The sequence below is a fragment of the Felis catus genome, chromosome D4 (genome assembly GCF_018350175.1).
Source record: "Felis catus isolate Fca126 chromosome D4, F.catus_Fca126_mat1.0, whole genome shotgun sequence".
Classification (NCBI taxonomy): Eukaryota; Metazoa; Chordata; class Mammalia; order Carnivora; family Felidae; genus Felis; species Felis catus.
Window position 1 is genome coordinate 54530800 of NC_058380.1, and position 27209 is coordinate 54558008.

The following is a 27209-nucleotide window of genomic DNA, read 5'->3' on the forward strand; positions in this document are numbered from 1 at the left end:
AAAGAGAGACAAGCCTTAGAAAGGAATTTGCCATGTTACAAGCAAAAATGAAAAGAGATGGGGAAGTTCAGAAACTTTCTCATCCCTAATGGCTAAAAAAGATAAAACTGAGTATGCATATGGGTAACAAAGGCAGATTACTATTCAGCCTTGAGGCAAGAATCAAATGAACCATATGGCCAGCATATCTCTTGTTAAAATCTCTAAATGGATTAAGATGTCAAAGAGGGAGGATGCAATTAAGGATTTGGCAACTCATTAATTTTTTTTCTCTGCTTCTTACATTTTCCAATGGATGGTGCCAAATCTTTTGGACTCCAAGCTTCTCCCCACATTCAATGCACTGGAAGGAGCTCCAGGGAAACCAAAAGAACATAAAATAAAGAACAATGAGTGGAAAAGAGTGAGGAACTGAAGTATAAATGCAAAAGACTCACTGTTTCAGATAAGAGATATAGTTTTTGTCTCCCCATGAGAGGAGAAAAACAGTTGACGAGAAAACAGGCTCTCTGTGTAAGGAGACTTTAAACTTTTCCAGAGATGTTTTGGCTGAGCAAAGGTGAGGAGGGGCTGGGAGAAGAGAAGTTATAAAGTGATGAATGGAAGAGGAAGGGGTGACAGAGGGGGCAGATGAGCAGCAAGGGAAGGGATTCTGGACCATTCTGTCCTCACATATGAGTTTTCTGCACTCAACAGCCCATCACCTGCACACAGCCCAGCATCCAATATTCAACATTTTAATCCTTGAGCAGAGTCCACACCTCTTAGTAGAGAAATATATGAAATTAAAACATAAACAATAAATGTTATCAACAGGACAGAAATTGGGCCAGGGTGGGGGAAGGATGGAGGAAACACAGAAGGACCACCTATGGTCATTGATATCCCTATGTTTACGGTATGAGCCATGTATCAGTTTCCTGGGGAGCAGTAACAAATTACTACAAACTACGTAGCTTAAAACAAAAATATATTGTCTGAGTTTTGTAGGCCTGAGATCTGAAATCACGGTGTCATCTGGGCCATGCTCTCTCCAGAAGCCCTAAGTGAAAATCTGTTCCTGCTTGCCTCTTCCAGCTTCTGGTGGCTGCAGTGTTCATTCCTTGGTTTGGGTTTCCATTCCTTCAATCTGTCTCTGTGGTCACATTGCCTCCTCTTATGGGTATGCTCCAAATCCCCTCCCCCACCCTCCACCCCATCCCCACCCCTGTCAACTGCCTCCCTCTTGTAAGAATACATGCTCTAGCATGGAGATCCCACCTGGATAATACAGGATGGCATCCCCATTTCAAGATCCTTAATTTAGTCACATCTTCAAAAAAGACTTTTTCCAAATAAAGTTTACAGGTTCCAGAATTAGAACTTGATATCTTTGGGACCACCATTCAGCCCATTACAAACAGTAATTAAGTGAATTGATTTAGGATGATACATTTGCTAGGATATATTACAAATATATAATAAAAATCCAACTTTGCCCCAGTGACAAGGATCTATGAGTGGCTGTTTCTTCAGAATTTCATTTCTTAATGCATACATTAAAGAATTGAGCTTTAGTTATTTTGTTAGCAGAAATAAAGGAGTTATTTGCTGTAACAACTCAAATTTAGGTTTTATATTATGCTGCTATTTCCTTCACATCAAATATTGACTAAGAGATTTGCTTTTATTTTAATTTCCACATCACCTGTTGCTCTGCCTACTTTCCAAACTGCTGAACAAATTGAACAAATGCAGAAGAGGTCCATCTTATACAGGACTATTTATAAAGCTACTTCTGTAGCACAAGGAGTTCCTTATATTTTAGGAAGTTGTGACACCTTTAATCACAAAATATTTCACCAAAATTTTGATCCTCTCAATACATAGGAACTTATAAATGAGGTGGAATTTACATAAAAATATGTTTGGGAGAGAACTGAAAAGTGTTCTCCCAATGCAAAGCAATCAGGAATACATACACAATCTATAACCAAGGCTCAAAGACAACATTTGCAAGCACTAAACTTTGAGAAAACAGAGGTGAGGTATTATAGATACTGAGGTATTAGAGATACAATATAATATTGATTTTCCTATATATTTTAAATATTTTTTTCTGTGTGAATAAAATCACCACATAGTATTGTGGAATATCTGGAAAATACCAGGAATATATTGTCTAATTGCCTGCTATCTAACCACATAGCTATACATGCTTTATACAATTTTACCATTTCTGTGCAGGTATATGATATTTAAATAGCATTGGAATCCTGTTATACATGCTTTTTACTCTAACCAGTTTGTGTCATGTAACAATCCATAGTGAGAATTTCTCCATAACACTGAATGGTGAAACATGGCTCAGAGTGTGGATATGCAAAAAAAAAAAAAAAAAAAAATTTTAAATATCTCCCTGTTATTATACATTTTTAAAGTTTTATTTATTTATTTTTGCTATTCAAAAGTTAACTTCAGTAATCATCCCTGTAGGTCAATCTCTGTACTTGCTTATTATTACTTCCTAGATTAAAAGGTCAAATTACTAAACCAAAAGATAGGGATGCTTTTGTATTAACTTCCAAATTACATTCTAGAAAGGTTGTACCCATTAACACTCTCATATGCAGTCTGTGGCAATATTCATTTTACAGAGATAAAAGAGATAACAAGATAAAACTTGATATTTTTTATTTTTAATCTTTAATAATTTTAGAGGTGAAAGTAATATCTCAATATATATTTAATTACTAGTGAGGTTGAGCATTTGTTTATACATTTGTTTCTTGGCCATTGATATTTCATTTTTATTAATTTCATTTGTATGATTTGACACAATTCTAAGTTGTTCAACTGTTTCTTATATAGTCTGTATGAACCGGATAGGAGACAATGAGTATCTTCAACTTTACTAGAGAAAACCAAACTGTTTTTGTTTTCCAAAAAGTTTCACATCCTCACCCAAACATTATATTTTTAGACTTTTAAATTTTACTTATTTGGTGGGTATTGTGTTTCTCATTATAACTTTGATTTGCATTTTTGTAATTGTTAACGACATTGACTTTGTCATATATTTGTCACCCAGCTGGATTTTGTGAATCTCTTTCTAGCAGACTTTTTCTCAGTGTGTGTGTGTGTGTGTGTGTTTTATATGCTACTTATTTTGTAGGTAATTATGTTTTTTTAAAAGATACCTGCTTATTGCTGGTATATAGAAATACAATTGATTATTTATACTTAGTTTGTATCTATTAATTTTGTCAAAGTCCCTTATTAAGTCAAATAATGCATTTGATCTTATTTTGTATTTTCTGTATAGACAATGATAATGTAAATTCTTCTTTCCAATCTTTAAATCTCTAAAGAATTTATTTATTCATTTGTTCATTCATTCATTCTTCCTTCCTTTGGCTGCACAGCACTGGTTGGAAGGTCCAGTTCAATGAAGAGAAGTAGCATTGGTGGGCACTCTTGACTACTTTCACTTTCTAAAGGGAAATCTTAATTGTTTCATCATTAATAGTGATGTTTTCTCTAAGTTTCTTTGTGCTGCATTTTGAGTTCATTTTTTCATATTTAAATTTTATCTCACTAATTCCCTCTTCTACTTTGCTATGATGCTTAGCCCTTGCTCTGAGTTTCTAAACTCAGATATTATTTGTTTTATTTCAACAAACTTTTTGGTTCATGTTCACCAATCTTCTTGGTTACTTTTGATGATCTCTTGTTCCTAGCATATATTCTTCTTTCCTTATATGCTTTCTTCTTTGCTTTATTTTGATTTCTTTAAATGTATTAGATATACTAATTTTAGATCCTGTATGTGACAGACCTCATAACTACAGCCTCTGTGGATAAATTGGTTATTGGCTATTCCTAATGACTCTTATTCATGATGACTTCTTCACTCGTTTACTTTGAGAAGTTTGATTGTGAGTTCATTTTCCTCTGGAAAACTTGTATCCATGGAAATTCTTTGAGGCTCATATTTAAGGCTTTCCTCTCCAAAGGAGATAAACATCGGTTTTTATCAAAAGTTTTCAGCACTACCAATTAGATTTGAATTTAAACCAAATTTTCAGACTGTGTTCAGGGTTTCTTTGGGCTAACATAATCATATGAATTTTGTTCCCTCCGAGGTGACAGCTGGCCTGAGATTATAAAGAATAAAGAGAATCTTTTTCCCCTTCTTTCAGAAATAAAGTTGAGAAGGACATGTTGTTTTATGTTTCTTTGTGGAATTTTTCCCTCTTGGGGTTTAATCTCTTAGAGTTGTGACTCTATATGTGTTTTATTTTATTATAATTGCCACATATGACTATTAGAGTTCTCTTTAATCAACATAAAGGTTGCCTTGAGCAAAGTACATTCTTCACATTTCCCTCCCAAATAATACATTTCTCTATAAAAGACTGATTTCTAACTTAATTATTTTTAGAATTTTAAAATTATATAACTTTAAGATGTTGAAAAACTCTGTAGCAAGAAAAAATAATAACACAGAGATAAATTAATGTGGTTGCATAGTGATATATGTTTTAAATTAATGCATTTTAGATGGAGTATCCTTATAGACACACTTTCTCCTCTAATTCTCCAAAAAGAGCAAAATCATTGATGAAAGTATGAATCCTCACATAATGAAGATTACAATTTCTTGTATGAAAAGGTACTCACAACCCAATTGATGATACTCATCAATATTAATAAATTGTATATTTGTAATTACCAAACTTTAAAAACTTAGAAACTCAGAAAATTTGTATTCTTCCATATTAGATGTTATTAGGTTGTGTAATAACAATCTTATTTTCAACTACTGAACCTCAACATTTCCAAAATTTGTCAAATACCTTTAAAAAGAATACCAACAGATGAACTTAGTTCTCAGCATTGAAAATAAGATAGGGATCTTTTTATAATGGATGAATAAATACCCGTATGTTAAACTGCTCTAATGCTTGTCATCTAGTATTAGGCCTATTAATGTTCAAATGAAATGAGAAACATATGGATCTTAATAGATATGTATAGATATAAATATGTGTGTATGGTCCTGATATATATTCTCTTAATACACCCTAAATTTCATTTCATCTCAAAGTCAGTCAGAAAAATTATCATCCTTGGTTACAGATCCAATTATTTTGGTCCCTCATGAAAACTGAAATACTGTCATCCTATAAATAGAAAAATAAACAGGTTTTTAAGGTCAGACTATAGACAGTAATATTCCTCTTTAACTTATAATAAATGTTATTCAATAAAATACAAGGTACCCCATATCACATCTTTATTAATATAACTCACAGTACACAATGCTTTTCTATCCTTAATAATCTTATAAGCAACATAATCCAAATAATGGGACATAATTCAAATGTGAAAAAAGTCATCCTCTCACATAATTAATATTGCTAGATGGCTTTTTCTTCGGATCTTAGTACATGTGACAATGATATGATTCATATATTCAAAAGGGTAATTAAACTGCCACCTGTTCAAATCAAATTCAGGACAAAACTGATTAAAAGTGTCAATTTCTAGCAAAAATGACTGATTGGCTTAATGCACGGAATGTGCTGAAATAGCCAGAAAAGCAAGTTTTACAGGAAAAGAAAGGTGTATTTGTCTCCTGTTGCTGCTATAACTCATTCCCACAAATTTAGTGGCTTAAAACAACACAAAATTATCCTCATACTTTTTTGGAGTTCAAAAATCTAAAATGGGTCTTATGAGGCTACAATCAATTTGCTTTAATTACCTCTATCTGGGCAGTACCTACCCCAGTTCCTAGGCCCTACAAGGAGGTGACTACATGAATGACCACAAGAACTGTAAACATGGAAGATACCACAAATTCCTGGAAAACCAAGAATCAAAGTGCTCTGATGCCATCCCTCTTAACTAAAAAGCAGGCTATCTAGAAGAACATAGAAACCAGAGAATGAACAGTTTGAAATCAGAACTGTGAGACGTGCTGAGTAATTTCAGGCATATATTCTCAGCAGCATCCCTGAGACAGTTGTAAGGTAGCTTCATACAAGGATGCTAAAGATCATAAGGTCAATCACAAAATATCAGAGAATATGTCTTTCACACTAGTCAAGGTGGATGGGTGTTGGCCCAGGGTGAATCCAGCCTCTTTGCTTTAGGCACATCTTGTTCCTTCCTAGAATATCAAGGTTGCCAGGGGTACACAGCACCCTCAGTGAAGACCGAGTAGTGTTCTCCTACATGTATAAATGCCTAAGCCTTTCTAGACATCTAGTGCTTTTGGCTAGGAAGTTTCACACCTCATTTTGAAGGATGGTTTTCTTGTCATGATTATATTAAGGCATAAGGAAGGCATTTGGAGGGATGACTAGACCAAACCACTGAAGGGTAATCAGTTAACACATATCACATGATCCAGGACCCTATATAGAAGTGGCACTGTGGTACATGATTAAATTTAAACATGATTTCTGTCTGCAAATGTCTTATTAGAAATAAAGGAGAATGATTCACAGTAGCATAGGCTACAAAGAAATTTTTATGGGAAGTTGAATAGTCTTGCCACAGCCTGATAATTTGTTAAGTTTCTTCAAGAAGAAATCTACAATATTGGCACTTCAGAGGGGAGAAAAGTCTTATACCTATGCAGCCAGTTTAGCTGGTTTAGTTTCTTAGCAGACGTTTTTAAAATCACATTTGACTTAATGTGGTCCCACACAGTTTATGAGTCAATGTGAGTGCTGTTTTACTGGATTTTTTTTTCTCCTTAGGGAAGATAGGGTTAATAGACAGGGTAAAATGAAATCCCAGTGAACTCCCATTGCATGAGTCCTGGCAATAACAATAATCATCATTTTGTATCTTCTTGGAAATACTTTCAAAGTTTTACAGTAATAGGACCCTAAAAAATAAGAGTGTATCAGAACATACAAATAAATCATTTTACTAAAAATGATTCCAAATTTTAAGAAAAGCTTGAGTACTAGGTTTTTAAAAATACACTAACACTTCACATGGATGTCAGTGTGGTATAATGGAAAGAACATGGTCTTTCGAATTAAATGGACTTTGTCCAAACCTTAGTCCAAATCAGTATTACTAACTGGCAAGATAAGCTTGGGGAAACATTCTGAAACATTAGAAGAGATAAAGTGCCACACACAGTGACTAGTCAGAGTAGGTCCATATTATGTTAGCTCCCTCTCACTTGAACAAGGACAAACACAATTCTACAGTAGCATCTTCTCTCTGACTCCTCCCTCCCCATTGTCTAGTTGCTGTTCATCATTACAAGACCTTAATATGAATATGAAGATGAGTGTATCCTACCATCAGATGGCCATTCATTTTATCTATATCTTGTCTAGCTCTCAATTAAAAACAATACTTAAGGGCTAGAACACACTGGACTGGGCAGCACAAGAGGACAGGGGAAGAAGTAGGAAAGAAAAGCACAGAGAGGGTTGCACCAGACAGACTGAAAATTCAGAGATTTCAAGACCAGAGTTACTCCTCAACAGAAGTCTTGCTATTCACCGGTGAGTAAATCCTGCCATTTCCACTCATGGACAAATAGAGTCTCTTCTTCAAAAAGCTAATCCTGAAATATATGGCTATGCTTTTCATTTTCTATGGGGCCACTCCCTCACAGTGTACTGGATGATTCAGCATACCTACAGTGTCCCCTGGCTTCTTCCCACCCACCACCCCCCATTCTGAATTTCAGAAGATTGTTTGACCCATTTTACATCAAATTGAGATAGCACTGTATTTTTTAGCACGATATTAATCAAATCACATTTTGATTAGTTGTTTTGTGTTTCTTTCCAAACCACTCCTGGAAACCTTCAAACTTACCTCTTATCCAATTTCCTTGCTGGCTACTTCATTAAGAAGGTTGAAGGAACCTATAAAGTGAGTCCTTCCTTCACCCTCCATATTTCTCCTCATCTAGACTGATCTTCTGCTCAATTCTTTATACCTTAGGAGAAGGTGATTTATTTACATTCGCTTTGAATCTCAGCCTCTCTTATTTACATTATGTGACAGCCTCATGACTAATCTCTCTGCTTTGGCTACACCAATATTTGAGACAGTCATTCTCATTAGACAATTCAGAACATGTCACTCCTTTCTCCAAAATGTTTCCATATCTCTTTAGGGCCTAAGGGCAAGTGCCAGATCCTCATGATGGCGTAGGGAAATCATCACAAGTTCCATCTGCCTTCTCCAATATCAATGTCTACTGCATGTCCTCCCCTTTCCAGGTTATTAGGTAATTTTCCAGATCCTAACCATTCTGTGGCCTTCCACACCTCCATACTTTTGCTCATGAGTTTTCCCTTTCAGCTTTATATATCCTTTCTGCCTTTTCTCTTCTAATGACCTCTCAAGGCTGAACTCAAAATTATCTCTTTCATATGTTTCTCTGATTTCCCAAACTGGAATTAATTTCCTCTTTATATTTTTTGCTGTTTCTTTCTCAGTTACGAGATTTATCACATTCCCCTTTATATTTACCAGTTTGCTTCTCTCTCTCTCTCTCTCTCTCTCTCTCTCTCTCTCTCTCTCTCTGTCTAGAGGAGACTGTAGTTCCTTGATGTGAAAGTAAGTGTTAGCAATCTACTTTCCCAGAGTACAGAGGACAACGTTTTGATTATACCAAGTTTCAGTAAAGACTTGGTGAATGATTAAACACAAAAGGAGGTGTTATTTATTTATATTTCCCATTGCTACTATTGACTCTCATGGCATGAATTAAAACAGTAAAATTGCTGAAACACTAAGTGGACATTTTCTTCTTTACAATCTTACAAATAAACTTTAGGGACTTTGAGGAATGGGCAATCCCCTGCCAGATGTCCTCAGCCTGAAAAATTCCTAACTTGGGACTGAATTAAAGGAACTGCTCCCTAGGTCCAGGATACTAGGATTATGTTAAAGGCATAAACCCAATAAAGTGCCAACTGCTTCCTGCCCTGCGGAAAATCCCTAGAACTCTACAGACCTTACAGTCACTTCCGATAGGGAATGTAGGCTTGGAACTCTTAAAAACACTACAGCCTCTTGCCAGGTAAAACCTAGAAACAGCAAGGAAAGTGAATGATCTTGGATGGCATTAAATTTGTCTTATTTGACTTGCAAGAGACAGAATTTATTATATGAAATCCAGTGACATCTGAAGATTCAGCTTATCTAGAAAACCACATGGGTATTAAACTCTTTGAATCTATAATTCCACAATAGTACCTACCTGATTAACTCCATCACCACTATCACATATTACCTATGATCTTAGGCATTTCCTGAAGCAGAGGCAAGGTTCCCATAAGAGTACGGAATGGGGGCTGCCTGGTGAATCAGCATATATTTGGTGGGATAAATGAACAAGTTTGGAGAGCCCACCAGTTTCTCCTCTAACAAAACAAACGAAACCCATTCTATCAATACACCTGCTTTAGACTACATCAAAATGAAAAGTGAGAATATAAAACTCTCCTAGGGAAACTGTTCTACATATCATACTGCCTCCCACTTGTGTTTGCTCAAGGTCTTGGTGTTAATTTTAGAGAATTATAAATATACATTTAGGGCTCAGTTGCTTTCTGACTTTACCTAAAAGTTCTAATTATAAATGACTAAACTGTGCCGAAGTGATTTGAACTTTTTAGGGGGAAATTACTGTATAAATGCATTGCAACTATTAAACCACTGCTGATAGAAAGTATCCACTCCTTTGGGTGCAGGCGATGCTACCTACTACTACCAATAATGAGTTTATTCTCCAACCTACAAATCAGACTAGATGTGTTGATTCTCCAAGGACTTCTACAGTTATTAGAACTGAGAGATGGTCTTACCCCTTCTATGGCTAAAATAATAGAATTTTTATTATCATTACTAAAATGAAACATTTTTATTTACCCAGTCTAGGACATGTTTCTCACCTCTATCTGAATTACTGATGGCCAAAGAGAAGTTTCCCATCTAGCACGTGACTGTGCTGGGAATCCTTAAAACTAAAAATAGGCCATGACTTTGTTATAAACTTGACATATGAGCTTCTTCAAACAAGGAGATGTTTAGACATGAACTTTTCCACTTAGCATAATTTCAAATTGCAACCAACTCATTCTGGGATAATGGCTAATATCTCTTCTCAACTATAATGTCACTTTTCCTTCAAGGGAATTCTCTGTAATCCACAGTAACCTGGTTTTTCTGTTTCCCCCACTCGTGCGTTATCTATCCCTAAATCTTAGTGCATTTATATATGTTTGAATTTTTCCATTAAAAAATTTAAATATATAAAAACCTGGGTAAAGTTATGTTTTTTATAAAGTAGACTTAAGAATATGTCTTACAATTCCTGTTATGGAAAACCCTTAATGTTCTATCATAAAATTATATTTATGTACCCCGTAAAAAATGTTCTTTTTAGCCAAATTTTGTACTAGTTCAAGCATATTATTTAAATGGAAACAATTTCAGACTTACGTTTGTAAAAACAAATTCTTTTCAACAAAGATTATTTGTGTTAGCATAATATATGATTATGAAAGATGTTTATTTAGCCTCAATATTTCTATTTTCATAACCTTGAATTAAGTTGTGTGTCATAAAGCTTGAACCCTTTCTGTTTTTACACTGTAGTTATCTTGTCATTATAAATCTTCTTAAAGGATTTCATTTTTATACCTACAATAAAAAGCAATGCAAATTGTAAAATGTAGTATCTATCTTGGTGAGCTGAGGAAAAATAGCTAGTAATTTGCTTGGTAAGTGAAGCAAAATATTAAATGATTTATTATCAGATTTTTATATTGTATTGAGAATCTGTGAAATAAATCTTACCATATTTGAATAATAATGGTGGACAAATCACTTTCAATGACTTCTCTATCATAGTAAAGGAACCATGATTATCCTTCATTGATTCAAGAATGATATCTATTTATCACTTTTGACATGACAGAGCTAAGTGATGTTAGGACATAATAAGCTTCCCCTAACGATTTTGAATGTCTGTATTAGGGAGGAGAAAAAGGAGAAAAAAATAACAGTAAATAGTAAGGACAGTGAAGAGAAGTTTGAAGGACTTAAAAAAAAAATACAACGGAGGGGAACGTATTGCGTTGAGTACAAGTCAAACGTATTTATATGTGGGTGACTGATAGTAATGTGAAATCCCACAGGTCTTAGATGAAGAATACTACAAAAAGTACTCTTAGGTGTGAATCAGATGGACATGCATGTTCTTAATGAAAAAATTAAATATTATAAAGATGCCCATTTTTCTCAGAATAATTTAAAAGTTTAATGTGAAACACTAAACTTGAAAAAAAAAAACCACTAAACTTGAAAACATATTTTCTAAGTTAACAAAAATTATTTTTAAATACTTTGGAGAAAATAAACATTTTGGGTTAGCTAAAATTTTGAAAAAAAAAGAAAAAAGTTTAATTTCTCTGTCAGGTAATAAATATACTACCAGGCTATAATTGTAATAGTTTAGTCTGCAAACAAGAACAAAGCAACAGGTCAACTGAGAGAGTAAAAGAATTCCAGCCTATCATACTAGAATCTATCTATATCTGTAACTTACATTTATATAGTCCCTTATTATTAATTTCATAGAGAATGGAGGAGGGAATATCATGCCAGATATTTAGAAAATAGTATTATTCAGTAAGTATAGCATATTTAGATCTTCAACAAAGAATTATTTGTGGGACAATAAACCATTAGAATACTGGAAGAATTTATAGCTGGAAGGAAACTAAGTTCTAAATTTAGGAAGAATGGCAGAATTATGAAAAATGGTTAATATGAATATTACACTTTTCAGCGTATCAAAAACACTCCAAGAAGATGAAGGAGAAAGTAAGAAAATACTTGCAGAGTGAAAAGTGTCATTAACCTAATGTAGAAAATGCTTATTAAGAATATGGCTAAAACCCCAATAGATACGTTGGCAAAGTAGTTGACAAAATGAACTATAAACACTGGAAATACTGATGGTGAAGATATGTTCAACTTGTAATAATTTTTAAATCTAATTAAAATAACAATGGTGTATCACATTTTAAAGAAATTCACTTTCTATTGCACAGTTGAAAAGAGAAAGAAAATCTTTATTTTTAATAAGAGCTTCAAGTGATTTTTAGAAACTGGTGATTGGGGGTGACTGGAAGTCATGGTGCACAACCACACATTTTACCTCATTTAGATACTGTTACACTTGGCCGTGACTCCCCACATACTCTGCATCATTCATTCATTTTATTTAGTCAATCGTATTGAATGCTTATTATGTTCCAGGCACTATTTTACATACTAGAAAAGTAGCAAACACAATACAGATGAATCCCTTCACAGAAACATACTGGAAGGGAATAAACTAAGAGAAATGAGTGGGTGAGTAGGAGGGTTATGGGAATGTTCACTGAGAAAATGACTTTTGAGGAAAGATTAGGAGGTGAGGGGCTAATCCACATGGAGATAACTCAGGGAAGAACATGCCAGGTATCCAGCACAGAAAGTACCAATGCCCTGAGGCCATCACTTTTTTTAAATATAAACTTTCCCAAGTGAGTCTAATGTGCAGCCATTGGTGTAACATTTTCAAGTGAGTGGCCTTAGTATCTAGCACAAGCTGAAAATTCTTGGAAAGAAATGAAGTAGATGCAAGAAATTTTGTCCAAATCTTTCACCAACCCAAGGAGAATCAGGACACTTTCAAATGGGCCAGCGAAACACCCATTATCTTTCAAATGGGCCAGCGAAACACCCATTACCACTGACGGACATTTCTGCCCATTTGACATTTCTGCCTATATCCCGTTAAAGACATTTTTATTAAATTTTTTAATGTTTATTTATTTTTTGAGAGAGAAAGCGCGAGAGAGCAAACATATACAGGGGAAGGGAAGAGAGAGAAGGGGACAGAGGATCCAAAGCAGGCTCTGCACTAACAGCCCTACGTGGGGCTCAAATTCAAGAACCATGAGATCATGACCTGAGTTGAAGTCAGATGTTTAACTGACTGAGCCACCCAGGCGTCCTGAGACATTTTTAAAATAGGGGGAAACAAAATCAGTTTTTATTTAAGCTAAGGTTTAGAAAACCTCAGCCAGAGCAATACCAAGCTAAAATCACAATAACATGGTCTGGGTCCTAAAAAAGGAATTATTCCATATATTTTTATTATCATATACAAATCTAATTCATATTCATATTCAGTACTAGTATCAATGGATATTGATCAATGGATATCAATGGATACCTATCCATGATCAATGGATACCTATAACAGATCAATGGATATCAATATCAATGGATATCAATATCAATGGATCAAGTAAATGTGCAGACAGAAAGAAAAGTGGGTCATCAATGACAATTGCTCTTGTGATACAATATAATGGGTTCTTAATGAACTAATCTAAACAGGATATAAGTTTTAGAAACCTCTTCGAAGACCTAAGCTGATAGTAAAAACTAGACACTCCCCTTTCTGTTTATACTTTGAATTTGAACCACAGGTCAGGAATAAAGCCTGATAGATTTTAACAGAACCTTCAACTGAAGCCTTTCCCCTAAGCTCTAGTCCTGTCTCATGCCAAGTAACGGCAACTATGTGATCCTCTGTTAATAGCCTACTTCAGTGCCTAATTAGGAAGGTGACACATAAAAATACTCCTATCTCCACACTCTTTCAACTGCATGTGTATTACATTAATTCCATTTAATTTATTTAAATCCATAATATATGTCAAAGATCATACAGCATTTTATATCTATCTTACAGTTCAGCCATAAAATGAATTACTGAAAGGTCAGTCGGGTGCTAGGTTTCACTAATTTAATTATGAATTGCTTTTCCCTTTACTATTGAGTGACTAAAATAATGCAACCCTGGATGATGTTTTATAATAATGGAATGCTTTATTAAAGCCATCATTCCAATAAAACATTATTAGTCTACTATTCTCATTCTGGCCATTCACTTCATTTCACTGCAGAGTGATGAAGAAAAAATAATACCTGCCATTACTTTCATGACCCCTAAACATCAGCAGGTACACATAACACAAGGACAGGGGAAACTTTTTACTACCTTGAAAAGCAAGTCAGTTACACTAACTTATTTAAATATCAAATCACAGGTATTATTATCTTTCTGAATGATCTAACTACAATGTCCACCTAGCCCAAAGCCTGTATGTAATGTAAGCTCCCCATTGTAGCCGTTCTCCTTAGAAATAGGAGTATAAATGAGGGAGCAAATAATAAAAATACCTACAGCATTTAAAGCATTATATTATAATCAACTCTATTGTTTCTATTTTTGGCGACTTCTTCCTTGTTTTTTCATCTCCTTGTCATTCAAAATGTAAGACTGAAAACTGATCTGGGTTTTCTCTCCGTCATGCTTTTTTCTGGTTTAGAAAGGCATTTGGGGGAAGACTCTCTGTTCCTCTTTACCACAAATCTCCTCCAAAGAGGAGTATATATTTGCTGCATCCATTTCCTCTTCTTCTGTACTTTCTTGAGCACTGTCCAAGCAGTTCAATATCCCCGTACTACCCCCAAACCACTCTTCAGGGTCATTACTAAGATCTCTGCTGTTAATCTCATGACCAAGTCTCAGTCATCTTATCTGAAGCACTTAAAAGAGTAGTCTCCCTCTCCTCCCTGATGCATGTCCTCATGGGACTTACAGGACTCCTCAGTGCTCTTTGAGGAACTCTGATGCAGAGATGCTGCAAACCAGTCCTAACTATAGTGAGATGCAGCACAGGCAGATGTTACATAGATCCAGCACTCCCGGCAGACTCCACTGCTAGATCCCCGGGGTGTTTGTGAAATTTATAAGCAAATGGAACAGATTTCCCTGATACTCCCAGTCATCCTTCTGAAGAGCGAGAGCCCGTGATCAAACGATTTATTAGCTCCTAGATAACCAGTTTTGCCCTAAAGTGCACATGCAAGATCCAGAGAGGAACTTAGGGTGAAAGGGAAAAATAAAATAAAATATATAAAATAAAATAAAATAAAATAAAATAAAATAAAATAAAATAAAATAAAATAAAATAAAATAAAATAAAATAAACACAATATGAAGGGTCTTGCACACCATCAGGATGAGAGCATACAATAACACACATGTGAATGACTTAACTCCTTGCAACTCAGATGCTCAGAGACAGGAAATTATGTCATGTTCTCTTCAGAGATACAATATGGGGGTGCCTGGGTGGCTCAGTTGGTTGAGCGCCTGTCTCTTGATCTCAGCTCAAGTCACGATCTCATGGTTTGTGGGATCAAGCCCCGCATTGGGCTCTGCACTGAGAGTGTGGAGTCTGCTTAGGATTCTCTTTCTCTCTGCCCCTCCCCCGCCCTCTCAAAATAAATAAAAATTTTAAAAAATAGAGATACAGTGTTGGGGTTTCAAAGATAAGAATAAAAGCCACCAATTAAAGGTGTCAGCAAAGTCTTAGTGAAAGAGGTAGTACTTCATCAGGGCATCACATTCATTCATGCCTTGGAAGGTTCTCAAGTGTAGAGAAGAAGAGCTGCCAGAACAAAATTTTGGAGGTACAAAGAAAAAATAAAGACAAAACCCAGAGAAACAGGATGATAGAGAAGCAATGAGAACTTTGGTTAACCTGGGTCACAGTGTGCATGGAAGGAATTATTTTTATGTAGCAGCCTCCTAAACTGGTACTGTCACTTCCATGTTCTACCATCTCTAATACAGCCTATGCACCACTGCAGGAAAAGGTATCCCAAATGTTGCCTTTACTAAGTGTCCTCTCAAACACCCATCCTCACAGGGTGCCTGGGTGGCTCAGTTGGTTAAGCATCCGACTTCAGCTCAGGTCACCATCTCACAGCCTGTGAGTTCAAGCCCCGCGTTAGGCTCTGTGCTGACAGCTCGGAGCCTGGAACCTGCTTCAGATTCTTGTCTCCCTCTCTCTCTCTCTGCCCCTCCCCTGCTCATGCTCTCTCTCTGTCTCTCACAGATAAATAAACATTAAAAAAAAAAAACTGCCCTCACTTCCCATGGCTTATGCAATGAAATTCAAACACTCTGACACAATATCCAGGATCCTCTGTAACTCCATTTTCCTTATTTGCTATTGCAGAAAACACACCCCAAACAATCACTACATGGCTACACTATGGTAAGCAATGTATACAACACAAAAGATGGATCAACCAAGGACTTTGCTGGGAAGACATCTCTTCCACTATGCTACTCACATAAGCTTGAAGCTAAATTAAAATATGAGGTAGTTTTTGATTAAATACCAATTATTAAAATCGCCAATAATTACGATAGAAATTAATTAAGCAAATAGAAAACCAGTATATGCTCAAGGAGGAAAGTGAACTTTCCTAAAAAAAAAAATAACTCAATTTAACTTCATTATTTCTACTTTATAACAATTGTGACAGTTTTCCTGAATCCCAGTGATAAGCTCAAATGTTCGCCTTTGTTTATGAGCAAACGAATAATGTTTCTTAGAATTTGACTTGGTTTCTGCATAAAGGAGAAACTAAGATATGGGGGTTCTAATTCTTATCTATAAATTCCCAGGACTTCAGAGAAGCCAAATAATTGTTAACTATTTAATTTCTGTCAGTCATCATGAAAGACACTGAGTTTCATCTACCTAGCAAGGTTTATTAGGATGTTAAATAAAAAACATATATTCAACAGTACAATTCTTTAAAAAAAATTGTTGCCCATATTAAAGATAAGAATAGGCTTAACTACAGAAAAAAGTTTTAAAAGCACAATATTTCTCCTCTTTGATCTAAGAATGAATATGAGTAATAGTTTGGGAATTACCATGGGTATTTCTTTAATCCAATATAGAAAGTCTTCCTTACACATTATAAAACGTGGATAATTCACTTCGAACCGATGGTACGAATTGATACCTTTCACCTACCCAAAGCCCAATTTTCTACATTGATGACCAAAGAAATATTCAAAGACAGGTTAAAAACAAATCTTTCATTGCTAAAAACCGGGATGGTGCTAAAAGTCCACGGTCTAGCCTTTGCGACAAGAAAATATGCCCACAAAGAATCAAGAAAAACAACCCCCAAACTTAGAAATTCAAAGATACAGGAGCAAAGAGCAGATCCCAAGCCTTTCGGTAGTAATGAGGCTGCTGGCACCATGGCAGCTCATTACTTCCAGCTGACTCTTGAGCCAATATGCTGAACAGAAAGGGAAGAGGGTAGTGACAACAGACTCACAACAGTAAAGTGCCAGATGGAGAAGGCAGAGGGGACTGCCCCTAACTCTGGACTGTCCTAAAAATACAGAAATAGAAACTTCTCAGGTAGAGTAATGCTTTTCCATGTGGCATGACTGCTCCTTCTATACCTCACTCAGGCCACTACATTTTCATGCTGAAAACCTAGAGTGTATCCCCCATTTTTCTGCAAACTCACATGTACACTGGCAATATTTATTTTATGAATATTAAGTCATTACATTTAAAACCCAACAGATCCTGATTTTCTCAACCAAGTAGAATTTAAGAATTTAAGCTAAGGGAGATACAATTAGAATCCCACTAATGTTTTCTTCTTTTCTGAATTTTCACAAAGAGGACATATTTACAACCCAGTGTGACACATCAAAGCTTTTTTGACTAGCAAGACAGTGTGAGCTCTTATTGATTGAATTGTTGCATGGACAAATATATATAACTACTTGTAATTATACAATTTATTTATAATTAATATATTAATATATAAGGCTGTATTAATCATAAAAAGAATATTATAAAACTATATATGTGTGTGTATATATATATACATATATACATATATATGTACATATATACATATATATACGTGTATATATATATATATATACATACATGTATATATATATATACATATATATATATATATATATATCTCCCAGCACATCATTGTTTAAAACCCTGCTATTAAAACACCAGATTAATTGACAATATCATTCACCTGCCAACTCTAGGTATAAACTTGCCCTTATTCATAACGTTTTTGCATATTCTCTAGATATGTTCCAGTTAAGTGAGGATTAGCAGTAATTTTCACAAATTCCTTCTGTTTCTTTATCTGGAATCCAAAGTTTCTAATATGAATACTTATCAATTTAAATTATGTTTAAAACATATATAAATATGCAAATAAGAGGAGGAAGCTAGCTACATGCAAAACTATGTTTAACCATATTCTACAATCTTGAAAACAAGAATCAAATTTGGAAGATCTGTATTACCAGACTTCAACTTGTGACTAAGTTACAGTAACCAAAATCATGTGGTACTGGCATATGGGTAGACAAATAAATAAATGGAGCAGGACAAACAGTTCAAAACCAGGCACAGATTCAGAGAAAACTCTTGTGAAACATAAATCTGACAAAGGACTTCTATCCAGAGAGTATACATAACTACTACCAATAAATAAGGCCAACGACCCCATTTTAAACATGGACAAAACACTAAACCAAGAGTTCACATGTGAACATATTTGAATAGACAATCAGCAAATGAAAAAGTGCTCAACATCATTGGTCCTGCAGAAAACACAAATTAAAACCTTAACAAGCTGCTACTAGACACCCACTAGAATGGCTAAATTAAAGACCCTGACCGCACTAAGCACTGGCCAGAATGTGTAGCTAGTGGAATGCTAATACATTTCTGGTGGGAATGTGAAATGGTACAGTCTCCTTGGGAAAAGACCAGTCAGTTTCTTGTCACATTAAACATACTCCTACTTTTGACTCAGCGTTTCTACTCCTAGGCATACAAAATGAGAAATAAAAACATATGCTCGTGAAAAGATTTACGCAAGAATGTGTATAGCAGATTTATTCCTAATACCCTAGACTGGAAGTAACTCAAATGTCCATCAGCAGAAGAGTAAACAAACAAATAGTGTTATGTTCTTACCATGGGGTGCTACTCAGTTAGAAAAAGGAACAAATCACTAATATACACCAACAACATAGATGAATCTCATAAACATTATGCTGTGTGAAAGAAGCCAATGCAAATAAGTGCAAAATGTATCATTACATTCATCTGAAGTTCTAGATCAAGCAAAATTAATCCTTGGTGGGGATGGGGCCAGTTGACTGACTGGGAAGGGACATAAGGAAGCTTTCTAGATGATAGACATATTTTATATCTTGATAGGTTTTGGGTTACATTTGTGCATTTCAGTGTCTGTCAATTTTACTTCAAAAAGCTATTTAAAAATTACAGTAATGATGAGGGGAAAGACAAAACAAAAATGACAAAAAAGTGAGATAACTCTTGAAACTGGTGATGAGTACACTATTCTGTTTGCTCTGTATATGCTTCATTTTTTCTAATATAAAATGTAAAAAAAAAGTCAGCAGTTTTCTTACCTAGAGAATTATATTTACAAAATGAATTATCTGGCCTAATTATGTGCAATACCTAGTAATAGTCACCCATTGTAAAAGAAAACTATGTTTCAAAAAAATTAAATAATTCTTTTTTCCAAAACTTCACATGCCATGTTTTAACTGCAGGGAAAAAAAATCCATAAAATATTAACACAGAAAGAAACATACATTAGACTTTACTCTGACATTGAATATCACTTCTCACAGTGCAACATGTACATTCCAGATACTGGTAAAAATCTAACTTTGTAGCATGGATTATTACATTAAAGAAAAGAAAATCATGGGTTAACAATGTTTTAATTACTGTAGATCAACATGGGAAATCATAGAATCAGGAAGGTAGCTATGTTTCTGAAAAGGATTATGATATTAACCAAATCCATTTTTCAAGTTATTTTGGTAATATTTTTGGCATTCATGTCTTCCTCACAGTTTCTAAAATAAACAGATACTTTAATAGTGTAAATATATCAGTCTAATTGAAAGGAATATTTTTGTCCTTACCACATTTTTAGAGATTTTTCTCTACCCCTATCGAATCAACTGATTGTTTTAAAGCCCCCTCAACATAATTCTTTGTTATTTTTTTCTTTTTCTTATCAATATTTCTCCTACACATGCTACCATATTGATTTCTAGACTCTCAGTTCCTACTGTATTACAATTTTTGTCCTTTCCTTTTATAATGTTTTATTTTTTAGCAGGCTTTGTAGCCTATTATAATTGTTTCTTTGACAGTGACTCCATACAATGCATTCCTTAATTCTAAACAGTACCTATGCACTCACTTAATGACAATTTGCTGTATCCACATTTAACCTGTTTTCAAACAGTTCTTAAATTTCAATTGCATAGGCAAAAAACTTTCATTGTCCCTTATTCTGTATTAAATAATTGTTCAAAGAAGATCATATGTACACATGAACATCTTCACTACACTCTCTCAGAGTTGGTTGGTTAGAAATGATACTCTATATCGAGATGATACATAACCAATCACTGTGTGGTCATTCTGAACCAGCTACTGAAGTCCATATACTGAATTCAGAGTACATGTTGACACAGTCCACTGTGGGGCAGAAGTGACTTCCAATCAAGCCCATCTTGTAGAGCCAGTGTAACAACCACACTATCTTTCATAGTATAAATGGGCAGAAAAGGCTAACAAGGGTCCTTTATTCCCTTCAGAACTGAAGCATTTTTAAAGGCACCACCATCCTACTTCCAAAGCAAAAAAACAAAATTATGGTGTCAATTTGTGATAGATAAGTCTTGGGCTGATTCTGTTTAGTTTGTATAATCCTCAAATATGTACCCCTTTTATGGTAAAAAGAGTGGTTATTCAGTTTTCTATCTTTAACTCCTTTGTTGTGAGTGGTGCATGTATAGAGTCACTGATAATCTCGGAATTAGAAAAGATTTGTAAGCTCTCAAGGTCCATTAGTAAGAGGCCTTTCCATTTGTAACTCCCCTCGTGTCTCCCAACATTTATTATTGTGAGAACAAATCTACTTTGTTGTCAATGGGCATATTTGAAGGAATTATCAACCAGGGCAGGGTTCATGGATTTAAATATTTACTCTGGACCTAAATCACATGGCACAGACGCATGAAATTTAAACAAAGTCTTTGGAAATTTCAACGTGTTGACCTAACTGTGCACAGCAAATTCATTGTTTTTTGCCAGCTCCTGAAGGCCCACTCTTACAGTCTATGCACCCCGACTGTGGAGTATTCCAATAAGATCTCCATAAACATATGGCTAGATGCTTACTTCTGATAATTCACTTATTTATCTTGCTGTCTAAATGTTGCTGACATGGAGGCTTTAATTATTGGGGTACATTTTAGTCACTAGGATACTCACTTTATAGGCAATATGGAAACATTTATGTTTAAGCTAGTTTTTAGCTTAAAAACTAAGGTGACAAAGAGAGTTAGTATACTAATTAATTTGATAGTTCTTATTCCAGAGATTTCAAAGATACAGGCACCATAATATAAAAATTACCCATATGGTTTTTTTTTCACATTCTTTTTTTTTTTAATATAACTTATTGTCAAATTGGTTTCCATACAACACCCAGTGTTCATCCCAACAGATGCCCTTCTCAATGCCCATCACCCACTTTCCCCTCTCCCCTACCCCCCATCAACCCTCAGTTTGTTCTCAGTATTTAAGAGTCTCTTATGGTTTGGCTCCCTGCCTCTCTGTAACTTTTTTTTTCCCTTTCCCCTCCTCCATGGTCTTCTGTTAAGTTTCTCAGGATCCACATAAGAGTGAAAACATACGGTATCTGTCTTTCTCTGCCTGACTTATTTCAGTTAGCATAATACCCTCCAGTTCCATCCACGTTGCTGCAAATGGCCAGATTTCATTCTTTCTCATTGCCAAGTAGTATTCCATTGTATATATAAACCACATCTTCTTTATCCATTCAGCAGTTGATGGACATGTAGGCTCTTTCCATAATTTGGCTATTGTTGAAAGTGCTGCTATAAACATTGGGGTACATGTGCCCCTATGCATCAGCACTCCTGTACCCCTTGAAAATTACCCATATGTTGACTGATAATACAAATGAGGAAAATTGATCCTTCTCCTCCAGCTTTATTGTTTTTCTCAATATATCCCCAAGCATAAAAGTCATGTTCTGGTCTGGCTCAAGCTAGCCACAAAAGAAGATCCTGAACACGCCTTCTCTCACAAACATATTAAATCTACTGCCACATATGGAACAATTTCCTTCGCAAAAAACAAAAAAACAAAAAAAAAAAACTAAAAACTAAAACCTGTGTGACTTGTCCATGTCTGAAAAATTGAGAGAAGATCCACTTCAAAGGGAGTAGGAGAGCCTGGGACACAATCCCGCCATAAGCCCCTCTTCTAGTCCAACAACCCACAGTTGAGAGGCAACTGAAAACCCAGAGTTCTTCCCTAAGAAGCTAAGGGTTTGTACCTCCATCAAGAACTCCCAACTTTTAAGACGTGCACCTGAGACATGAGCCCCCCAGACATCTAGCTTTAGAAACCAACAGGGCCTCGAATCCAGGAAACCCACAAGGCCGCTGCTGTCCAACAACTGCTCTTAAAGGACTCCAGTGCTTGCACTCACCTGGGCAGGGCCCAGCAGGAAGTGGCTGCTAGGAGGGGCACCTGGACTTTGCTTGTCTAGGAGCACGGATCTGAGGGGCAGGCATCTGATTTGACACACTTCTGGGGGCCTGCTTGGGTGCTCTCTGAGACAGAGACTGGCAGGCACCTTCTCCATACTCTCTGCATCACTCCTCCCGGCAGTCGCCATCTTCTTCTCTTTTAAACCCTAAGTACAAAAGTCATATAGTAATATAAAGCCTTCACTATGAGAATTAACCATCATCTCCCTCTTCTTAGCCGTCTTTCTCCACTCCTAATTCTACACATCAGAGGCAGTGCCTTTTAAACTTGGTTATGTATAGTTCTAAAGATGGTTTTCTTCATGCAAAATGAGGTATATTTACAGCTATTTGCCTAATATCAGATTTAGATTTTTCTCCATTTCTTTTCTGCTACTTATATGAAGATTTAGGTGATTTATATAATCTCAAACTCCCCTCATTTTTTCTTAGTATAATTAATTATTTTTGATTTCTCTACTGAGGAAGATTGTATAAGAGACAGACTTTGAGTACCTTAACACATGAACATCTTTAATTTCATACTCACCCATGATCAATAATTTGGCTGGTATAAGTATTCTAAGTTTAAATTTACTTTAACTTAGGACTTTGAAGAATTACTCTATCATCTGCTTGTGGAACTGATGGCATGCCCTAACTAGTGGTATCACATTGCATATATGACTTTCTCTTACGAAAAGCTTTTAGAATCCTCTATACCTGATTTCCTGAAATTGCTCACAGATGTCTAAGTTCGGGTCTTTTGTCATGGAAAAGTCTTTCCTATTTCAAGACATGTGTTTCCCTTCAGTTCTGGAAATTTAGTTTAAAAGTTCATCTTGGGGGGAATGTTTTTCACTCCACTTTGTCAGCACTCTCCTGGAAATTTGATCAGTTGAAAACTGAACCTCTTGGACTGATCTCTTCTATTTTCAAGGAGATTTCTTATCTTCAACAATTGCAAGGTTTCTAAAAACTTTATGCTTGCATGCATATTTTTAATTTTGGAGAGTTCTTTTGCTCTCTTTTTCCTTCTCATTACATTTTATTGATATATGGGTAGAATACAAATGTATTCTTGAATTTCTGCAGGCTGTTAATTAAAAGTGGGAGAGAGGAGGTGAGGTTGTTTATTCAATTCTTCTCTGGATCAGTGTATTTATCTTATCTTTTTCAATACTTTGAACATATTCCTCAAATACCTAATGAATGCTTATAGTCTCTCCAAATTTTAAAGAAAAAGAAAAGTTACTTAGAGCGTTTGTGTCCACAGGCATTTGCTAACAGTAAACTCACTTTAATGTGAGTGGCCAATAAATGGGCAGCTTGCTGGGGAATCCCTTCTAGGGTGAACATATATGAGAAGTAGAAGAACGATTTCCAAGGATGTCCATATCCTAAGCTTCAGAACCTGTGAATGTGTTTGGTTACTTGGCAAAGGGGAATTAGGGTTGTAGACTGAAGTTTGCTAATTAGCCTCCATTAACACAAGGAGATTATCCTGGATTATTCTAGTGAACCCAGAGTATTCACAAGGGTCCTTAAAAGTGGAAGAGTGAATTGAAAAAGAAATCCAGAGGATGACAGTATAAAAAGGACTCTGCTGACCGTTGTTGGCTTTAAAGATGGAAAAGGTGCTGGTGGGGCAAGGAAAGCGGGCAGCCTCTACAAACTGGAAAAGGTAAGGAAATGTGTTCTCCCCTTAAGCCTCCAGAAAGGAACCCAGTTCTGCAGACGTCCCACTGACACTCATGTTGGATGTCTAACCTACAAAACTGTAAAATAATAAATTCGTATCATTTTAAATCACCCTATTTGTGGTAATTTGACACAGCAGCAATTGTAAACTAGTACAGATTTTGGTACTCAGAGTAGGTTGCTACTATAACAATACCTAAATAAATGGAAGGGGCTCTAGAATTGGTTGGGAAGTGGCAGAGGCTGGAAGAATTTTGAGGAGCATGATAGAAAAAGCCTAGAGGGACTTAAGCAGACCATTAGTAGAAATATAGGTAATAATGATTCAAAAGGGAGTGAGGAGCATGGTAGAGAAGACAGATATCACTTTGGAGAATCCTTAAATCATAAACAGACTGTTGGTAGATATATTAAAGACACTGCTGGTGAAAACTTCGAAGAAAATGAGCTACATGTTATTTGAAACTTTCAGCTCCTTTATTATTTCTTTTCATGAGTAGAGTTTCATCCTCTGAGTAGAATACAATGTGTTCCTGAATTTTTGTAGGCCATTAAAAGGGATAGGAGGCTAAGGAGATTGATTGTTTAATTCCGCTTCCTCAAGGGTCACTTTTTCTGTTTATCTTGATCTTTCCTTACTTTGCAGACTTTCCTCAATTGTCTAGGAAAGAGGATCCTTGTAACAGTGGCAGAGAGCTTAGCAAAATTATGTCCCGAAGTTCTGTAAAAGCAGAACTTTTAAGTGATAAATTTAGATATTTAGTGGAGGAGATTCCAAGCCAAGTGTTAAAGGTGTGAATAGGTTTTTTCTTGCTTTTCATTAGAAAATGTGAGAGCAAAGGGAGAAATGCAGCAAAGAACTGTTTAAAAGGAATCAGAACTTGACACTTTGGGAAACTCTTAGCCTATTCGATTGCGAAAGATGCTGAAATTAAGAGACCACTCCCAGGAAATCCCACTCTAGAGAAACAGTTCAGAGTGTCACTGAATAGTTTCGTTGATAACTGAGAAAAATCAGTAGAGAATTCAGACACACCAAATATTAAGCATGCACCTCATAGATCCCCTCAGCCAGCTAAGCAGAAGCTACAACAGACATGGAAATATCCAGGGAGATGTATGAAAGAGAGTCTTTTGCTAGTGAAGTGAATTCTAAGACATACATGAGTGAACAAGGTTCTTGAAAATGTTTGCCAGCAGAGCACTACCTGCTTGGACTGAAAGAGACAGAGAGAAGATAAAATGAAAGAGCTGTTTTAAAAATTATCACTAATAATACAATGCGAATTGTCCTGAAGCCAAATTTATTCATTGACCTGTATCTTCAGATCCAGGTTTAGTATTTTTGTCAAGACTGCTTCATAGAATATATTGTATATTTCCACCACAGGATGAATATTGCCTAATTGTCTCTTTTTTGTTTTTGTTTTTAAGGTTTTTTTTTTGGGGGGGGGGGGGAGCAGAGGGAGAGATTCCCAAACAGGTTCCACACTGTCAGCACAGAGCCCGATGCAGGGCTCAAGCCCACAGATAGTAATACCATGACCTAAGCCAAAATCGAGAGTTGGACACTTTACCAATGGAGCCATCCAGTCTCGTTTTTGTACGTGATGTCACTAGCAACTGATGATTGTTGCCTAGATCCACTAACTCATTAGGAGTTGCAAAGTAACTCAGAATACTGACTCTTCCATTGCTTCATTTACTAGCTTTATTGCTTATGGCTGCTGAATATATTTTTCAAAAATCATGACTTTCACGCAAATTTAACATAAATATATGTCTAGGATTTTACTCAACTCATTAATTAATGAGAAAAACAGTAAGATATAAAGAGTGGTTCACCCTCAGTCAGATGGGCCGGAGACACTTCTGGAAGCCACAGCACAGTGGCTGCCCGAGAACCCCAAGTCCAGTTCAAACTTGAATTGTTTGGCGATGGTGGTATTGGAAAAGCTACATTTGTAAAACGTCTTCTGACTGGTGAATCTGAAAAGAAATATGAAGCCACCTTGGGTGCTGAAGTCCACTCCCTTGTGTTCCATACCAACAGAAGACCTGATAAGATCAATGTATGGGATACGGCTGGTTCGGAGAAATTTGGTGGGCTGAAAGACATAGGACATCCAAGCCCGGCGTGCCATTATAACATTTGGTGTAATACCACGGGTTACTTATAAGAATGTGCCTAACTGGCACAGAAATCTGGTACGAGTATCTGAAAACATCCACACTGTGCTGTGTGGCAACAAAGTGGGTGTTCAGGACAGGAAAGCTAAGGCAAAAATCTATCGTCTTCCGCTGAAAGAAGAACCTTCGGTACTATGACATTTCTGCCAAAAGTAACTACAACTTTGAAAAGCCCTTCCTGTGGCTTGCCAGAAAACTAACTGGAGACCCTGACTTGAAGTTTGTCACCATGCTTGCTCTTGCCCCACCGGAGGTTGTCATGGACCCAGCTCTGGCAGCACAGTATGAACGAGATCTAGAGGTTGCTCAGACAACTGCTGTCTCAGCTGAGGAGGAGAATCTGTGAGAAAGTGCAGCATCTAGTTCTAGAGGCAACTGTCCTGTGATGTCAGTGGCACAGCATGTTTGCCACTTTATTACATAGCTGAGCAGAACAGGTGCTTAATCTCTGGGATCCCAAAGGAGATGAATAGGCTTCAGAGTGAATGAGACAGCTTAAAAAGTACCTTCAGTTGTTGGACTTATGTATTTTAGCTGTTTTGGAACACAGTTGTTTCCTCCCTGAGTTGCAAATAGAAGACTGTTACAGTCACATCACAGAAAAAGAACATTTTGAGGTGCTAAGAATTTACCGTCAATTTAATAAAGGAATGTTAGAGGCAGTTTGTTAGATTATATACCAACTGGTTGGTGTTTTATGTTTAGGGTTATCTTTTCCACT

At 35.9% G+C, this 27209-nt stretch overlaps 1 pseudogene; it reads left to right on the top strand.

The window, feature by feature from the left end:
- The window catches only part of LOC101100424, a 35448-nt pseudogene extending 8614 nt beyond the window's left edge, over positions 1-26834 (top strand).
- The last annotated feature ends 375 nt before the right edge of the window (positions 26835-27209 follow it).